This window comes from Ambystoma mexicanum, chromosome 1p (genome assembly GCF_040938575.1).
Source record: "Ambystoma mexicanum isolate Mex_15411 chromosome 1p, UKY_AmexF1_1, whole genome shotgun sequence".
Classification (NCBI taxonomy): Eukaryota; Metazoa; Chordata; class Amphibia; order Caudata; family Ambystomatidae; genus Ambystoma; species Ambystoma mexicanum.
Genome location: NC_090921.1, coordinates 63084115 through 63103416, shown reverse-complemented (window position 1 = coordinate 63103416; position 19302 = coordinate 63084115).

Below are 19302 nucleotides of genomic sequence, written 5' to 3'. Positions count from 1 at the left end.
GTCTTTCCTTTTCCAGTTATTTGTCCGCGTCTTCTCGTTGATCGCTGTTAGACCCGCCCCGCGTGCGCTCGAGCTGTTGAGACACAAACACTACACTAGTAATCAAAGAAGACACATATTGGTACATTTCATCACCAAGAACAGTTGCAGTATTCTCGTGATCGGTGAATGCTCTTGATGTTGGCGTTAGGGGAAGGCGCATTTGACGTCCGGTAATCACCTCGTGAGGAGTGAGGTGGTGGTCGGAACCTGGTCTATTCCTTAGCTCAAATAGGGCTAGCGGAAGGCAATACAACCAACTCTTCTTTGTTGTTTGCTGTATTTTTGCAATTGCCTCCTTTAGTAGGCCATTCAGGCGTTCGCATATACCTTTGGCCTGTGGGTGGTATGCACATGCAAATTTATGTTTGATGTTCAGTAAGGATGTGATGTGCTGGAACATTTCGTTTGCGAAATGCGGGCCATTATCTGACCGCAGTACCTCGCACACTCCCCACCTGGGGAAGACCTCCCTCACTAGGAATTTAGCTGCTCTGAATGCATCTGGGTGTGAACAGGGCCCCGCTTCAATCCACCTCGAGAATGGGCATACTACTACAATCATATACCTATTTCCTTGACATACGCTGATCATATCAACATAGTCAATATGGAGATGTTGGAAGGGTCCCTCTGGCCGGGGTATAGTACCTTTTATCACCTTCTGCGTGTGACCGGCCGTGAACTGTTGGCATGTGAGACAATTGCTGATAAAATTTGACACATGGGAATTTAACTCGGGGCAGAACCAATCTTCTCTAATTCGTGCTGCAATTACTTCCTTGCCTGTGTGGGCTGGGTGGTGTAGTTGGCTCAGGGCGGTGTTCAATAGTGCCAGTGGCATTACAATCTTTCCAGTGTTACCCTGGCGCCATAGTGCGTCAGTTGGTGACATTGTGCATCCTCTTTTTACCCATGTTTCTTTTTCTGCCATTGGTGCAGCCGCTTGTAGCTCCATTATCTGTGTGGTTGGGAGATGGGTGTACCCTTCTCTTATCAACATCTCCTTAGCCATTCCCCTCCCTCTCCCTCTCTCTGACTCTGGGGGGTTCCATATCTCACCAAAATATGCAGCATACTTCGCATGTGCGTCTGCTGCTGCATTCCCTCTCGAAATGTGGTCTTCACCATTAGTGTGTGCGGTACATTTGACCAAAGCTAATTCTTGGGGGTCATTTATGACTTCAATTAGTTCAGCCAATAAGAGAGCATGTTGCACTGGAGTGCCGTCAGCTCTCCTAAACCCTCTTCTTCTCCATTTTGACAGCCCTGAGTGGACTGTGGACGTAACATATACGCTGTCAGAATATATGGTCACTCGTTTGTCAAAGCTTTCCTTCAACGCCAAGATCAGTGCCACCAACTCCGCTGCTTGGGCAGAGTAATGCTGTGGTAGTTGTACACATTTCATTGCCACACACACCGGTACCTCCATCATTTTTACCACCGCTGCCCCAGTCCTCCTTATGCCATCCCTTTGGTCAATTGTTGATGACCCATCAATGAACAGTAGCTCACCACCCTCTAGTGCGTTCTCTTCAACCTTTCTAGTACATGAGTACATTTCAGTTATTTGTGTACAATCGTGTGCATAATCTCCTTCCTCAATTACTTCTGCTAAAAACCTTGCAGTGTTGACCGTGCTACATCTAACAATTGATAGTTCAGCTCTAGATAAGATGATCTCATAGCCTGATGCCCTCTGCGTGGTTAGGGTGGACTTAGGTTTATTCAATATAGCAAATAGTGCATGTTCCACAAATAGCGTGGTTGGGCACCCCATGGTGATTGCTGACGCTTTCTCTACCGCAAAAGCAGCTGCGGCGAGACCTTGTTCACAAGGGAAATGACCTAACATCACAGGATCTAAGTGGCCGCTGTAAAATGCAACTGGTTTGTAGCCCATGCTTGTTTTTTGAGCCAACACTGCTTTCATTACTGCTGAGTCGCAATGTGAAAATATAAAGAATTGTCGCTCATAGTCTGGGGTTGCCAGTACCGGAGCAGTTGATATCGCATCTTTTAGTTCATCAAAAGCCTCTTCCATTTCCATTGTCCACCCCAACTTTTTCTCCCCTTTGTTAGCTTCCTTTAACGCCTCTAGCAGGGGTCCTATGTATGAGCTGTAATCAAATACCCATGCTCTACAGTAGTTACACAACCCTAGGAATTGCTGCAGTTCCCTCACTGTTTGTGGCACTGGTGTTTTTGAAATGGCCTGTGCCCTTTGTGGTGCAATCTTTCTTCCATGTTGGGATATCAGCTGACCAATGTAAAGTACCTGTTCCTGACAGTACTGTAACTTTTCCATGTCTACCTTGTAACCTTTTTCAGCCAATATTGTCAGCATCTTAAATGAGTCCTCTCTGCATGTTTTTTCATTTGTGCTGCAAATTATTATGTCGTCGACATACTGCAACACTGTGCTTTCTACTGCAATGTTACCCAAATCCATCTGTATTACTCTGTTGAATATTGAGGGTGATTCGCAGTACCCTTGTGGCAATCTGGTGTGTTTCCACTTTGTGTTTCTGTAAGTAAAGCTTGTCAGATCTTGTGAGTCTGGGTGCAATGGTATTGAGAAAAAAGCATTTTTAAGGTCAATCACTGTAAATCGTGATGCTTCTGCTGGAATGCCACACAATATTGTGGCCGGGTTTGCGGCTATGGGGTATTCTGCTTCCACTATGTTGTTTAAGGGCCTGAGGTCCTGTATGAAGCGCCAAGACCCCCCTTTAGCCTTGCGCACTGGGTATACAGCCGTGTTACATGGTGATTCTGAGGGGACCAATATGCCATTATTTATAAGGGCCGTTATTGTTTCATATATACCCTCATCTGCCTCTTTTGATAGTGGGTACTGTTTCACTCTGGGGAGTATTGCACCTTTTTTCAATTTTATCCTTACTCCCCCTATACTTTTTATGCACCCCACGTCGTAGGGGCTGGTAGTCCATAATGATGTGGGTACTTTTGACATATCCTCCTTAAAGAAGGGAACTGGGGTGGATGTGGGTGCCTCAAGTGCCATTGCCATTTTCTGTGCCACTTGTTTGTACGCTACTCTTAGCCATATTTCCACACTCATCATAAACACCATTTCACCTTCCTCCTTTTCTTCTGAGAACAGCTCCTCATCTGACACCTGGGTGAGTCTACATCCCTCTGCTAGTGCTATCACTGCCCTCCATGCTCTTCCTTCTCTGTCCTGGGCATGCACCGCAATGTAATCAGCTGTTGCTATAATGCTTTCTATGTCCACTGAAATCACCTTTCCTTCTGGTTCATTTGCTGGTGTTTCTGGTCTGAACAAATAGGCTGCTGGCCTCCTCCAGATCTTTCCTTCTATCCCTGGCATCCATGCAAATGCCATGTCTGTCCCGTACTGGAATAGTTCACCATCTACTGGCTCAGCCCTAATCGCTGTCTGTCCGCAGTATGCTTGTATAATCTGTCGTGTGTGAGCATGTTAATTCCTGGAGTAGAGCAAATTATGCCGTCCTCCGTAAAGGAGATCGTCATATTCAACATGTTCATGATGTCTCTCCCCAGTATATTTACTGGTGAGGCACTAGAATATAAAAGTGGGACTGACATGTCGTAATCCCCTATTGATAAGGGAATGTTATCAGTAAAGGGAACCAACCCCCTAGCCCCAGAGAATCCTTGGGTGTTCATGGCTTCGCCTGACATCTTAAATTTACCTTCCCTTATGCAAGACCAGGTCGCCCCGGTGTCAACAAGGAAAGATAATTTTTTGTCACCTATCGTTACCTCTATGCGTGGTTCCTCCGCACTATTAGGTGTTACTGACAGGATGGGACACACCAAGGCCGTCTGTGGGCTGTCCTATTGAGGGTACAACGATTGACCATTTCCTGTGTAAGGGTTATGTCCCAGGACCGTCACCCTTCCCAGTTGTGTTTGTTGTGCTTGGGGTTGTTGTGTTATCGCTACCTGTTGTTGTGGCAGTGAATATGTCTGTGGCTGTTGTTGTGTTACTAGTTGTTGCTGTTCATTTCCCTGTTGCAACGTCTGCTGTTGCTGTATGCCCTGCTGTTCCTGTGTTGGCCTTAGTTGTCCCTGTTCGCTCCATGATGGTGTTCCTGGTCTTACCCTACACGTGCGTGACATGTGCCCTACTAATCCACAACTCCAACACACCGGTGGTTCCCTACTCTGCCATGGGAAGCCTCCTGTGTTGTCCTGGTATACTGGTTGCCCGGTGGGGTAGGAATTTCTAAGTCCTCCCACCTGCTGTTGTGTGTTATATCCGTATCCTCTCCCTCTCATTATTCCTCCTCTTCCCCTGTTGTAATTATAATACCCAGCTCCTGGCATTGAGTATCCTCCTCCCATGTTGGTCGTGTATGGTTGGAGTGGCGGCACCTGTTGTGTTATAGTCTGTGAGGATGGTACTTGGGAGGGATCTTGTGCAGCCACTACTTGTGTGGGGCTTTGGGTCATTGTTGTAGGTGTAGGTATTAGTGCCCCTTCCATTGTGTATTTAGTAAGTTTTTTCTGTACTAGTTTAGCCTCTTCCGTTTTCCTGTCCTCTTCCTTTTGTTTCATTTTTCCTTGCCATGTCCTACAATGATGCACTATTGCCAGTTGTATTTCTGGCCATGCTTTTGCTTCCATTCCCACTACTTTCTTCAGTTGTTTTTGAACTCCTTCTGGGAGCCCTTGTACTAGTATATGATAGAATATTGCTGGTGTTTTGTCCCATTATTCTCTAGTTTCCATGCGCCACTTCTCTTGGATTTCCTGGATGTAATCAACAGGATCTTCGTTCTCACGCATCTTGCGTGAGGTAATTGCTCCTATGTCTGATGTGTCTGGGTACTGTACCCTCAGTGCCTGCCATAGTGCATGTCTGCAGTTTGCGAATGGTGCCCCATCATGCGATGTGTTTGTTATTGTTACCCCAGTGAATCCCGCTCTCTTCCAAATGTCATCCGCTGCATCCCCTAATATGGATATTAGAAGGCCCTTTACATCTCCCACTGCCAGTTTCTGTCCTGCGGTATGTTTTTCCATTTCATATATCCATTTACCCGCACCTCCACTTAATGATGGGAGCCTGCACTTTATATTTTCTTTGTCTGTATGCTTCCAAGGGACGTATTGTGGTCTAACCCCTCCCCTCTCCAGAAGTGGCATTACATTGTGTCTCGTGTTACCCCTTGGGTTCCATACAATCGAGTCCCCACACCCCTCCTCTTCTTCCGTCTCTCCTACATCGTCAATTTCGTCCATGTTTCCCCTGCTCGTAACTCTTTCTTCTCCATCTTTTCCCCTTCTTTCATCATTTCCTGTATTTAGTGTGGGCGTGTGTATTCGTCCTTCCTGCCTGCGTCTAGGGAGGTCTCCAAGCCTATGTAAATTCGTTTGTAAAGGGCGCGAGTTTGGTTGTACGTAATGGGCGTGAGGTGGTTGAGCATGTAGGGTGGGATGGTGACGGTGTGGGTTCATGTGTCTGTCTTTCCGCTATTCCTTGCTCTTCCTCCTTACTTCTCTCCAGTTCATCCTTTCTCCTACAAATCCATGGTGAGTCTATATTGGTCCGGGTGGTGTATAGTTTATCTAGACTTTCTCTTTCACTATTTCTTCCTTCCTTTTCTATTCCTTCTTCTTCCTCACTACAAAAGTCAATTGTAAATGGCGGCCCCCACTCTGTCTTTTTCCCCTTGATCGTTACCGTTTTTAAGTCTATTAGGTCCGGTTCTCCCTTTTCTTCTTTACCAACCGCTCCCCTTTGCGCTGACGTTGTTGCTACTTCTGTGTCTCTATATACATACCTTCTTACTTCACTCTCCCCTCTCCTATCTTCTCTTTCCCCTTCATTTCTCTCCTCCATCTCTCTACCAATTTCCTCCCTTTTCCTTTTTAATTCCTCCATTACTTCACTACTCATCTTTTCCAATATCCTTTCATCCTCTTTCTTCCTTTCCCATCACACCCTCTCCCGTTCTAATATACTCTCTATCACCCTCCCTTCTTCGTATTTCCCAGTCGTTTCTGATAGTAATCTCTTCTTCCACATTGCCATTTCTTTTTCTTTCTCTTCTTCTTCCTTTTTCCTCTCTCGTAGTACTGCTCTTGATACCCTTTCTGCTGCTGCTTTTACCCTTTCGGCTTCTCTTCTTTGCTCCTCAGTTCGTTCCCTTATCTTTTCCAACTCGTTCTTACCTTCCTTCCTTGCCCTCGCCCTCTCTCTTTCCTCCCTCTCGAGCTGTTTGATCAGTTCATTCTGCTCATTCCTTAAGTCTGCTAGTCGCTCCTCCAAAATCTCTTCCTTTTGTCGTAACAGCTCTTCCCCTTTCATTTCACTCTCCCTGGTATTATCCTCGTCCACTTTCCTTACTACCTCTTTCTCTTCTCCTATTAATGAACCTCGTAACTTTAATAGTATCTGCGCAGCTACCCACTCATCATGTCCTATTTCTGCAGTTTGTTCTTCTCCAGGCCTCCCCTTCCCTGCTGGCATCTTCCTATGAGCTGCATATGGTGGCGGGCTGTATGCCGGGTTTGAATACCCCTCAGCCTCCCTTAACTGTTCTCTTTCTATTTCTCCTAGTTCTCTTAAAGGGTACAACCCCCCTCCCTCTGTTTTCACTACCTTCGCTAGGGGCATATCGTCACCCTGTTCCTTTTTTATTTCATTTTCTTTTGAGTTATTATTCTTTTCTCCTCCCTCTTGTCCGTTCCCCGTGTTCTTTGGGCCTTCACCCTCCTTTTCCCCATTCTCTCCTTCCTCCTTGATCTCTTTTTCTTCCGGTGTTTCCCCCACAGTGAACATTCCATTTGGTCCTGGTCGGGACCCCTGGAACATCCTCCATAAGTTAAACACCTCCACGTGGTGTGTCAACTTCTTCCCCTTGTATGTGTTATGCAGATGGTTTAATAGTGAATGTTGGGTATATGGATCGAAGCTACCATTAGGCGGCCATGGTGTTATCATTTTGTTGTCCGTCCCCTGTGTCCATTCTATGCTATATTTGATCAGTTTCTCCCTATGGGGTGACAGTGTTTTAGATATGTGTTGTAGTGGGGTAGTGAGGGTGTTCCCCCACCCTCCCGATCCTGCCCCGTATGACATAGTAGCGCTCCACTTGTTATCCTTCCCCTATCTGGTAGCTATTACTTTACTAACACTTACGATACACAGCCTTATACCTTTACCTGGCCCCGTAAGTTTGGGGACTTGCGATAGTCCGCTGAGGAAAATTATTAAAATATAGTATTTACATTTGTATATTCTTTCCTTTCTTTTCTTCCTTTACAGAACACCCTTACGGCCTCCTGCGGCCGAGGCGCACGTAGCCCCCTGCGGCTGCATACCCCTTGTGACGTTCTTATATAGCCGTCCTATTTTCATTTGCTCCTCCTCCCTCTTCTACACTTGCTGTGGCCGGCGTTCTCCGTGCGCAGCCACGTCCCCCGTTTCGCCTTCCCCCGATCAACTCATTACCGTTTATCTCCGTTTCCACTCCCTTACCACAATTCTCTTCCCCACCACTCTCAGAAAGAAAGATGCCTTGTGCTCGGGATATCCTATGAAAGCCCTACTGGTGACGTCACCGATCTCTTCAAAACTACTGATAAGTTCTTAATACACTTGCAATCTACCCCCGTTAACCCCACCACTGTCTTCCTGTCTCGCCTGGAACAAGGTAATCAATAATATAATCGGACTGCGCACGCTGCATCGCCTCGCGTGTGATACGCCCCTCGACAGGAGGGCTTAACCAGCCAATTATCTTCCGTATTGGGCAACTAGCTAGCTACCGCCTACAGGGAAACGTCATCTACCTATCGAGTTTCTTGCTCGAACAATAGGGATCCTCGTCTACTCATTGATCAATAAATGCCAAATCGTAGGAAACCACACACACACCCTTACACGTAGTCGCGACCTAGGCCAATCAGGGTCTACGAGCGGCCGCACGTGATGTTTTTGTGCTCCGCCCCCCTCTCTCGCGTAACGTAGCCGACTGCTCTCGCACTCGTTCGGCTACCATTCATTTCATTGCCAACACTAAATTGTCAAACCTTCGCAGCGCACCTGTGCAACACCTCCCACCTCCCGTATTTAATTCCTCCCCCCTCCCTCACAATTTCACATTGCTTGTTGTGCGTGGCATGCTCACCAAGTTCTCTTGATGCGGGGCCGCTCGACTGCGTGCACCCCTCCAAGCGGCTCGCCACCTCCCCTCGTCTGGACCACGTCTGGACACTCGCCAACCGCGGGCGGGATACTTCTCAACCGGCTCCCGAAGGCCAATATCCGGATTGCGCTGTCCGGTCTTCTCGCAGTTCCGCGATGGTCCTGTAGTCCTCAGAAGGGGGCAGCGGCAGAGGGGGCCGCGCCGCCGGGCCTCCTCGCAACGGGAGTACCTGGAAAAAATAAAAATAAAAAGCAGATCTTAAACAGATCTCAGCAGTGCCTCCAACTTGTCGGGGGAAATTCTGCCGGGGTCGGCCGGGCCGTCCGCAGACCTCCGGGCACGGAGGCCCCAACTCCTCCCGTATATCCCAAAAGAGATAGAGTATGAGACACACGCAAGAAGCAAGGTGATTCTGCTGTTTATTAGACAAAACGGCAGGGATGGGTCAAGGATCGTACGCGTCCGTCCTGACACACACACAATCGTGGGGCTTGCAGGCCCTTTTTACCTTAGTATGACGCGCTACTTGCGTCACCTTAGAAAGTTTAGCAAAAAACCTATCTCCACTCTGGATTGGTTACTCGAGTGGTAGGGTTAGTATAGCATACGTATAGAGAACGGTGTTAGTGGTTGAGAGTTAGTCAGGTGATATACTTGGGTTGTCCCTTCAGTTTGATACATGAAAATTGTTACATGAAGACCCCTGAGGATTGGTCAATGCTAATGGCGTCAGTGATAAGAGCCCCATGTTCTGATTGGTCCGCTCGCGAGCCTCCCAGTCTGGGACCATCGCTGTTCCCAGCTTGCAGTGTACCTGTCATTTGCAACAATGTTTCACTATGGGTAGGTGCAGACAATGTGAGGATTTATTCATATGCTGGAAGGCCGACTACTCCCACTGTCGCAGATGTCCATTGAGTCTTTTAATTGTATCTGCCTGTGTCTTGAAACGTGGGATTCAGGCGTCTCCTTTCCCCTGGCCTTGGCATCCTGTCAGGTTCAGCTTGGTCACGTGAGGTGGGACCGTGTTTGAGGCAGAATTCTGCACAATTAATATTGTTTTTTCCACTGTGTGCCTGGTTTAATTTGCAGGTGCGACCTTGATGTCGGCTTGCGGCGTGCGAGATTGCAACATTGTACCCTTGGCTGTGTGCTTTCGCCGGCTCATTCTGCAGGGTCAGCAACCAAGCTCTTGCTCATTTGATGTTCATGGAAGCTTTTGCTTGCGGCCTACTTGGGCCTGGTGCATAGGTGGAACCGTTGGTGCACTGCGCTTTAGGTTAAGGTATCATATTGCTCTATCCCCAGTATCGTGTCTTCGTTATATTCTTCATTATGGTACATGGTTTTAGAAGAAGCGTGAGCAAGCCTTTTTAGATAAATTCATTATGCATCTTGCGTTTCTGCATTTTGAGAGCCTATGTGGAAAATAATAAAGATGCACGTCCGTGGGTGTGTCCGTCGCCTACGTCATATCACTGAGTATGTTCTTCGTGTGGATTGCTGTGGGAGTGTCCGGTGTGTATGTTTTGCACAGGCGTGCTGACCATTGGCTAGGTCGTCATGGCATCTCTAACGATGTGTTGGTTTAGTCGAGTTGATCTATGCCGCAGGTATCGGCATGGGCAGGTCGGGCTGCTGGGTAGGTGGGTGGGCACATCCGTATGTTCCTGTACCAGGGTATTTGGTCGTCTGGTAGATAGGCAAACTCCTCTCGTGGCGGGTGTCTAGGCCGTGATCCTCTAGGCCAAGCGCGAGAGGGGATTGGCGGGAGCCTGTTCTTCCATTCTCCCACTTCAGCGCTATTAACGTGTCCGCCTAGTCAAGAGGGCACTAATTGCGTTGCATTACGAGTACGCGGACACAAGCATAGCGCCATGCCAGTAATGACCCTACCGGCATGCCGTTAAAGACCCCAAAAAAGCCCTTAGCGGCACCGACGAAAGCGCTGATAGCACTTCCGACCTCCAGAAGCACGCAAATAGCGGACACCACTATTAGCGGTCATCAATAAACAGCGGAACCGGAAATACCGTCATCGCACGGGAACGGGAAAGAGCACGGCGGCTATCTTTAAAAACACAATCCATTGCCATCCTCTGCCCCCTGGACCTTGTTTGAGGATCCCCTCACCATGCCAAAGGCCATAAAAAAAAACACTGACCGCCAGCGTAAAGAGAAGTTTACCAACGAGGAACTCATTATGCTGACTGAGACACTAGCAGCAAACTCTGGAGTGGTATTTGCCAACGACATGCGGCGGGAGACCCTGATCCAGAAAAAGGCCATCTGGGCAGAGGTCGCCCTGAAAGTGAGTGCGATGGGCACCACCACCCGCACCGTCCGGGAGTGCAGGAAGCGGTGGGACAATCTCCACCTCCGGGTCCACAGCATACTGTCTGCGAACCACAACCTGGCCATGGCCACAGGAGGTGGTGCGGATTCACCAATTAAATTGAAGGAGTGGGAGGAGACCTGCGCCAGCACGATTGGTGTCGAATCAATCGAGGGAGTCGGGAGCATGGAGCATGGTGTGGCCACTACATCAGATGGAGGTAAGTATGCACATGAAACAATGCACTGTGAATGTTGAGGCACCCCCCAAATGTGAGGCCACATTCACCTCATGGATGCAGCCACATTCATACATGCACACAACCCTGCCCATGTGAGTGTCACACCCCAACACACACATGCACGCATCACCACCGACAAGTGCCACACAGACCCATGCATGGAAGACCCACTCAACAGCCCCATCACCTGAATTCCCACCAATGAAGCCCCAATGCACAGAACAGCATGACGAACTGAATCTGCATGAAGCACGTTGAACCATCACCAATGCCATCCCCCTCTTTGTCCCCTACAGGCTCACATGCAGACACCGAAGAACCGTCCACTGCGACTCAGGCCCCCCCTGCAAAGAAAAAACCCAGGGCACAGGAGACAGGGGACACCCCCACCACAGCAAGTGGCAAAGGGAGGAGTGAGCCCCTGCAGGGGAGCAAACATCTCAAGATCGCCACTGTGCCAATACCGAAGTCCACACCAGCAACAATTGCCACGGCCACTGACGTGAACCCCCCACCACAGGTCCCACTCACGGAGGGGCCACACTCCGCTGCCACAAGTTCCACTGGTGAGGCAGCTGCCACAGCGCCGCTGTCAGATGTGGAGGACCCTATGGAGTTCAGCATGCAAATGCACACCCCAACCCCCCCAGGAAGCCCAGAAGCAACTCCGTGACCAACACCAGGATCCTGTGTCCATGGCCAGTCTGGCGAGGAAAACACGGGAGGGAGCTGGAGCCCACCGGTGGCCTCACCTGATGACCGGGACGTAGATGTAGGCGCAGCAGCCACTCCATGAGCTGGCCACAGTGGCCATGACCTGGCCACCATCAGGCAGTGCCAGGAGGACATCGACTTTGCATTGTGATTGAAATCCACGATTACCAGCATGCATGCAGACGATCTGTGTGACTGCAATGTGCAAAGGTGAGCTCGACCCTGCAAGTGGACATGCCCGATTCATGCCTCCGACAGCAATTGACATGTCCTGGATGAGGCCAGGTTTTAGGTGTCCCTGGGCCCAGGCAAAATTGGTACCACACTGCTAGTGTACTGCCATTCCGACATCGATGTTGCCATGCTGTGAAGCATCACTTCAGTGGTGCTATACGTGCGTGGTTCAATGCTATGGCTAGGGGTGATCTCTTTGCATACATTCAAGGGCACATTGCTACATTGATGTTGTGCTGTGCTAATTCTGTATAACTATCTTGACGCCATGTTGCTTATTTGTGTATTATGTGGTGTGGCATGATGTGCAATGTGGATGTGGATGGTTGTGTGATATTTGGAAACCTGGATTGTTCTCAATGTTGTGCAACTTCAAATTGCATGTGGGTTCTTCTCAAGTACATTGTGGCCTTCCCTGATGGACATTGGCGTACATCTGTATGTCCATTTGTCCTACGGACAGCTGTCTACACCTAGTTGGAGTATGTATCTCCTCCTCACCCCCAATCACACCCAGTTGAAGTATGTATCTCCCCCCCCAATCACACCCAGTTGGAGTATGTATCTCTCCCCCCCAATCACACCCATTTGGAGTATGTATCTCCCCCCATCACACTGCCATGTGCTTGCCCTGCTACTCACTAAGTAGCCACGAACGTTGTCCGGCTTGTCGCTCCATGTAGCGTGGTATGGTTGAGTTCCGCAGGGCCATTGAATCATGGGTTGATCCGGGAAATCGGCCACAACAACGTGTGATTATCTTGTTTGCGTCACATACCATTTGGACATTGATAGAGTGGAATTGCTTTCTGTTCCGGTAGACTACTTCATTGTGATGTGGGACCACCAATTCCACATGTGTACAGTCGATGGCCCCGATGCAACTTGGGATGCCTGCCAGTGAATAGAAGCCAACTTTGGTGTTTGCGTTCTTCTGGGCAGTCCGTGGCAGGAATATGTGTTCACGTGCATGCTTCAGGAGGGCATTGAGTACCTGGTTCAACGTGCGTGAGAATACTGGTTGTGAGATGCCATGCATCTGCCCCACTGTATGCTGGTAGGTGCCTGTGGCCAGGAAGTGGAGCACGGTCACCACCTTCAGTAGAGGGGGATGGCAGTTCTGATGTCTATGAGGCTCACGATGTCGTCATGTATCATGTCCACGATGATGGTGATGGTATCCCGGTCCAGATGGTACAGGGTGTGTATCTGCTCAGGGGTTAGGTTAAATGGACTGGCTCGGATCCTGGGGATTGGTGGCTGCCTCTGTGGTATTACTAGGTGCCCTGCTGGTGCGTGCTGCACCTGTCTTGCCCTCCTCCTCCTCCTCCTCCTGCGTCTCCTCTGTGCTGCCTGTTGTTGTTGCTGCTGCACTGCAATCATGTCCTCCAGCCCATGTAATGCTGCTAGTATTGGAACCATCTTGGTGTGAGAAGGGGTGTGTGAAGGGGTGTGGTGTGCTCCTTTTGTGCTGGCACAGTCTCCATTGCCTCCACCTGTGCTGATTGTTTCCAGCTGTGGCAGGTGGGAACCATGCTCAGTTCTCTTAACGGGTGGTTCGCGATGCCGGTATTAGCGCCATGTCGGTAAGGGGTTTTTGGGGCTTTATCATGCCGCTATTTGCATGCCCGCATGGAATGTGATGGTGTGCTATTAGCGACATGCCGCTATTTAGGGGATGAAGGGTTGCGCGCCCGCGAACTAGCCGCTATTAGTGGCACCGTACTTAGTGGTGCCGCTAATAGCAGTAACCCGGGTCGTGATTGGGGTTGGGATTTAACAATACCGGTATTCCATTACCGGTAACGTTAATCCCTTAAAGGCATGGTCTAGTAAAAAATGTTATTGTCCCTATGGGTCGGCCATGTTTTTTTAAGCCTAAGTGGCTCGATTTTAGAAAACTTTCCTATGGACCTTAGCCGAGTTTTCGTCCATTAAACGCACGCGAAAACAGGCAGCAGGGAGCCGCCATTTTGTGATAATCCTATCACTTGCCGCATCGCCCTGGCTGACCTGCTTTTGCGGCACTAAATTAATTCCCACGCCCCTGAGCCTGACATTATCCAAACATTCATATTCCCCGCCTCTCTCCGTGACGTTACTGTGCTGCGTAGGCAAACGCCCAGTCCTCTTCTACGCAACTTCACACAGAACCCGGAAACCAACACAGACCATCTCACAACACAGCGCGCCACAATTCGGAATATGAAACTGTACTTTAAAATAAAACAGCAACACGGTACATTTGGTAAAGTACATTTATTATGCATTAAATGTTTAGAGAATATTCAGCAATTGCCATATGAACTCCGAAAGCCATTTATTTTCTTTTATCTGTATCCGCAATGGTACACAGGGTGTTGCTTTTCGTTAAAAGAAGCACTTTGGAAGCACGGTGAACCGCAAGGCTGTTCCATCATCTAGGCACCAGTCCATCGTAAAGGTTGATATGTTGCTTCTAGCCACTAGTACAGCGTAAGGGCATGTGGGCCCTTGGCGATCGTGCCATAAAATTGTCAGTGTGCTCCAGTTGTTCACACGAAGCTGCAGGTGTCTCACGAAGAAACCGTCTGCCGGTGTCTCAAACCGATGACAGTAGCAGAAGGGGAGCAAATACCTGTTAAGAAAACAAAAAATTATAATTAGTCTCGCCAGCCCATCTTCATTAATATTACTCATTTTATTTATTACAGCCGATCAGAAACTATTTGCTTGCAAGGATAGTTCAATGGAGTATATTCGGCTCTAAAATCAATGCGAAAAGTAACGAAATAAATCGAGGCCAACACACAATGATAAACGACAGTTAGTCTACATGCGTGTGGAATGATATGATATATGATATGGCATTTGTAACGCGCCTATACACAATTGTTTCAAGGCGCGACGAGGCAGGTGGGGAACAAGGGCAGACAGACAACAATCCTACTAGGCCGGGTGTCTTTCTGATCGCCCATGGGGAAGGTGGCAGGGAAGTAAAAGTGCTGTACATGGTTAGTCGAATACAAGATAAATAATAGGGCCAGCTGGTGGCAAGTGCAAGTTAAATGCTGGGAGAAGGGGCTGAAGGATACAGAGACAGTCCTGTAGTGCAGGTAGGCAGTGCAGGGAAAAGTGGCTGGGCCAAGGACCGAGATCGGTGAGACCAGTGGACCTGCATGCCCATGTGCCCACTACGAACACGTTTTCCTTGCTTTTCCTAGCTCTTCATTCATTCATTTATTCATGCATCCATTCATTAAATCTTCATTCCGGTATAAAAGCGTCTAAAGATTTACTCACATTATATTTGAAATTTCGCTTGTGTCTCTTCGTAATGCAGTCTATAAAACAGACCGTGCTCTTGACAATGATTTTTCGTATACTGAACTAAAATGAAACTCGGTCTAGTTTCTGAATTTTCTGCCTTATCGTTTCTTACGTTATTGCGCACCCCCTTCAAATGTAGTTCTTTCAGCATGGTCCCTGTCTCAAGGTCAAAAAACAATAGACCCTTATACGTCCAGTGCGACTTGTGGGCCTCTTCTGGGCGCGAGCTGAAAATCAAAGCCGCTGTCCTTCGCATTCTTTATTTGCAACATCACGTAGTAAAGGCATCTGTGAGAACTTGAAGTTTAGGATCCCTCTATGTAGTGCGCCTCAATGTGCAAATGCGAACTGGCTTCTCTCCCAAATGCCACGGCCCGCTTGGCGCGTTCTAAGGCCCCCAATTTTGTCCCCGTTGTCTGCGAGCTTTGCAGCCCAAATGGAGACATTTAATTTTTGGCGGAAGGTCAGGGAAAGTATAAAGTACCACAGGAGTTGAGTTAAAAGTGAGATTCATTGTTTGTTTGTTTGTTTTATTATTTGCAATACGCAAGCCTCCCCTCCGTTAACAGTGCGCAATAGTGCACAGCATTTACATTTACATGAGATGAGACATGAGAAAAATATATGCATACACAAATATGAGGTAAATAGAAAGAATTCAAAGATGACACCCAGCTTGTTCGCCACCCATGATGGTGAAGGTAGGGGTTAGGGTTACAGGTACATTGTACAATAACATTTATTTACAAAAAGACAATCGTATTGCGATTATTTAAACCGGGATTTGTACTTCACAACCAGCTGTGCTTCAGGTGGGCATGGCACAGTTGCAATCTTCGGTGGCAATGGATCACTGCTCTGCACAGAAACGTCCAAAATTCCATATCTGTGCTTCTCTAACACAGCAACAATAAGGCCTTTCACAAAGTCAAACTGCATTTCATCATAGACTGGTTTGATCACCCATTGCTTACTTGGTTTTGAAAACACCTTAGTGTAGCGAGGCATCCTTACTTTACCCCTAGTCCTAGATTGTTCACGTCCGACATTGCTGTTATGGGCCAAGACCGCTTGTAGAGTGCGATGTTTCATGCCCCGAAAGCTAAAATGCAAGCGCTTTGGCCTGTACTTTAGGCACATATTGTGGAACACCTCCAAATCTCCTGTGTGACAGAATTCTGTCAGTCCTCTCAAATCTCTTGATAGAGTTTTGTCGAAAACAATCTTCTCAATGGCTTTGTGTGTCGGTGAAGATGGAATCAACCACTTCTTCTTCCGTGCCTCCTCTGGGGACAAAGGGCCATGTTCACATTGGTGGAAATGTTGATTTGCTCTCCAGCGGTGAACGTTGGTACAGTGGTGCATCAGTGACCGCCATTTTTCAAGTAGTATTTCCACTGACCCTTCACAAGTTTTTGAGCTCCACCAAAGATGGTTGGTGATAGAATGGGACCACTGCAAAATACTTTCAAAACCTTTTTTTTCCTGCAGCCGAGATTTTCTTACTGATTGATTTAGCAAGATGCCATATGTCAAATTGATGATTAATATGTGGGAACTGCTCTCTCATTGTCTTGGCAATTGAAACGTGCCTGTCCGTGGCTATGAGGTCGATGTGCATTCCCCTTGATTGTAGATATTCCACTGATTTTATAAATCCTAGTTTCTCCATGGCCACTGAGGATGTACATTGTGTTACCTGCACGACCACCGAACTCACAATTTTCTTACTATCCATGTCCTGAAAGTGATAGGTGCAGTACTTGCCAGTAAATCCAGGGCTGTCGCACTGTACATCGCTGGCTAGCCTGAAACGTTTCCCTTCGAATGTACTTACTACAGACAATTGTTCAATTTTCCAAGCATCACTAATGGCCGGAAACAGATAATCACGTTGGTATATGTAGTACAGCGATTTAGAAATGAAATGGAGTCCCACAAACTGAAAGCCTCTAACTTTCTAAAACAGGAGCCACTAAAAAGGGATGCAGCTGCACACAGTAGATTGCCTGCTGGCATTTTCCCCAGCATCATTTGTGCAGACCATGAGAACCTATGATTTAATCTACAGGCGGCATTTATTTTGACGTTACTGCCTTTTATTTGACGAGTCACATTAATCAATGGCTTCCCACATACTTTCCCTCTAACGGAATGTACACATTTCAGAATACTTATAGTTTCCATCAAACAACTGTCGAATGCAATGTATTTACTCTCTTTCATTAGACTGTCATCCTGCGTCAAGGTTGTTTCGGCCTGTGACGTTGCGGAGATTTCAACACATTGGAAAGTAATATCGCTGATATCAAGTTCTGATGCGTCTATGGATGCTGCGGCTGGTTCATTCTCTGTCATTTCGACAGAACACAACAATGTCGACAGGTTTTTGGGTGGCAAATTTGTGGTGGGTGTAGATTGTGTGAATTGATCTGCAACTACTTCAGAGTTATCTTCAATACATTCAATAGCATCTTTTTGTGGTGGTGCGGTCGCACTTTAGCAATGGTCCAATGCAACTTTGCTGTATTCTCCAAACACAGTTAATTCATGTTCTGGCAATTGGACATGAGCATCTCGAGCCTGAACACGCCTCGCCTCAATTAATAGTTCCTCCATAGTGTACATGGTCTGGCAAGCAACATCTCTCATTCGCTTCACTGTCTGTGTATGTATAGTTCTGACACCCACGGGTAACTGGAGGAGAGATTGGAAAAGGGATGTTCAGTTTAAACACAAGATAAAGTCTAGTCCAATAGACACATAAAATAGTCCCCAGCACAAACATTTTTTTAAAGTTATGAACTGTTTGTAACTAACCTTTTTATGTTTTTTTTTCTTTGCAACTTTTTTGACTCGACCTTCAACATCTGCACGCTGTAGCTCCGATTCGTTTCCGCATGTCCTCCCTTCCTCTTGCGCTGCAACGACTATATATTCTGTATCCGCATAGACAGCACGGAATGAGGCTCCATCGTCTCCCTGAAACATAGTACTTTCATTACTATGTATCAAAATATTGTTAGCATAAAACACACGTGAGGACGAACACACAGTTACATCTCAATAGCCAAACACGATTTAAACATTGTGTGCAACAATCAAACGACAAGTATTCGGCCAGTGATGATCTATTTCGATGGAGCTGTCAGTATCCATACCTCTGTCTCTGCATGGACTGCCATGAATGGTTGTATTGGAGAGGAGGCATCCGCATCTCCCTGAAACACAGTACTTGCATTAGTATGGTTTTCAATATTGGAAACATAACACACACTTGGGGTCGACGGCACAGGTACATATAAAGAGATAACCACAAATGATGCATTGTCTAAAACAATCAAGGAAAATATAAGTATGCAGATTTCATCGACTTATTTCTCCGATTCCTTTACATCTGCATCATCAAAATGGGATGTTGTGATTGAGGTGGAAGCTCCATCATCTCCCTGAAACACAGTACTTGCATTAGTATGGTTTTCAATATTGGAAACATAACACACACTTGGGATCGAACGCACAGGTACATATAAAGAGATAACCACAAATGATGCATTGGCTAAAAGAATCAAGGAAAATCTAAATGTGATCACATTTCATCGATTTATTTCTCCGATTTATTTACATCTGCATCATTTAAATGGGATGTTGTGATTGTAGTGGAAGCTCCGTCGTCTCCCTGAAACACAGCACTTGCGTTAATAGGGAAGAAAGTATAGCAAATGGAATCACGTTATATGATCACGCATGATGGAGCTGTCAGTATCCATAACTCGTGCTGCTGAAGAATATCTATGGATGTTGCAAATGTAGTGCGCACTTCCGAAAGCTGTTGCGCCAATTCGTATACGCATGGTCCCACTTCCACTTCCCCTGGAATTACTTGAATGTCAGGCTCCCTATCAAGTGCAGGGGTTGACGCTCCATCAACTGACTGAAACATAGTACTTGCATTAGTGAGGATTACAATAGTGAAAACATAACACACACCTGGGGTCGACAGCACAGGTACATATCAACGGCTAACCAGGAATGAAACATTGTGTAGAACAATCAAATGACAAGAATTCCAGCTCTGATGATGACGCTCAATGGAGCTGTCAGTATCCATACCTCCTGCTGGTGACGAACATCTAGAAATGTTGTAGATGTGGCGGACGCTTCAGCATCTCCCTGAAAGACAGTACTTGCATTAGTATGGATAACACTAATTATAACTGAAAACAAACACCAGTGGACGATAACTAAGGTGTATATCA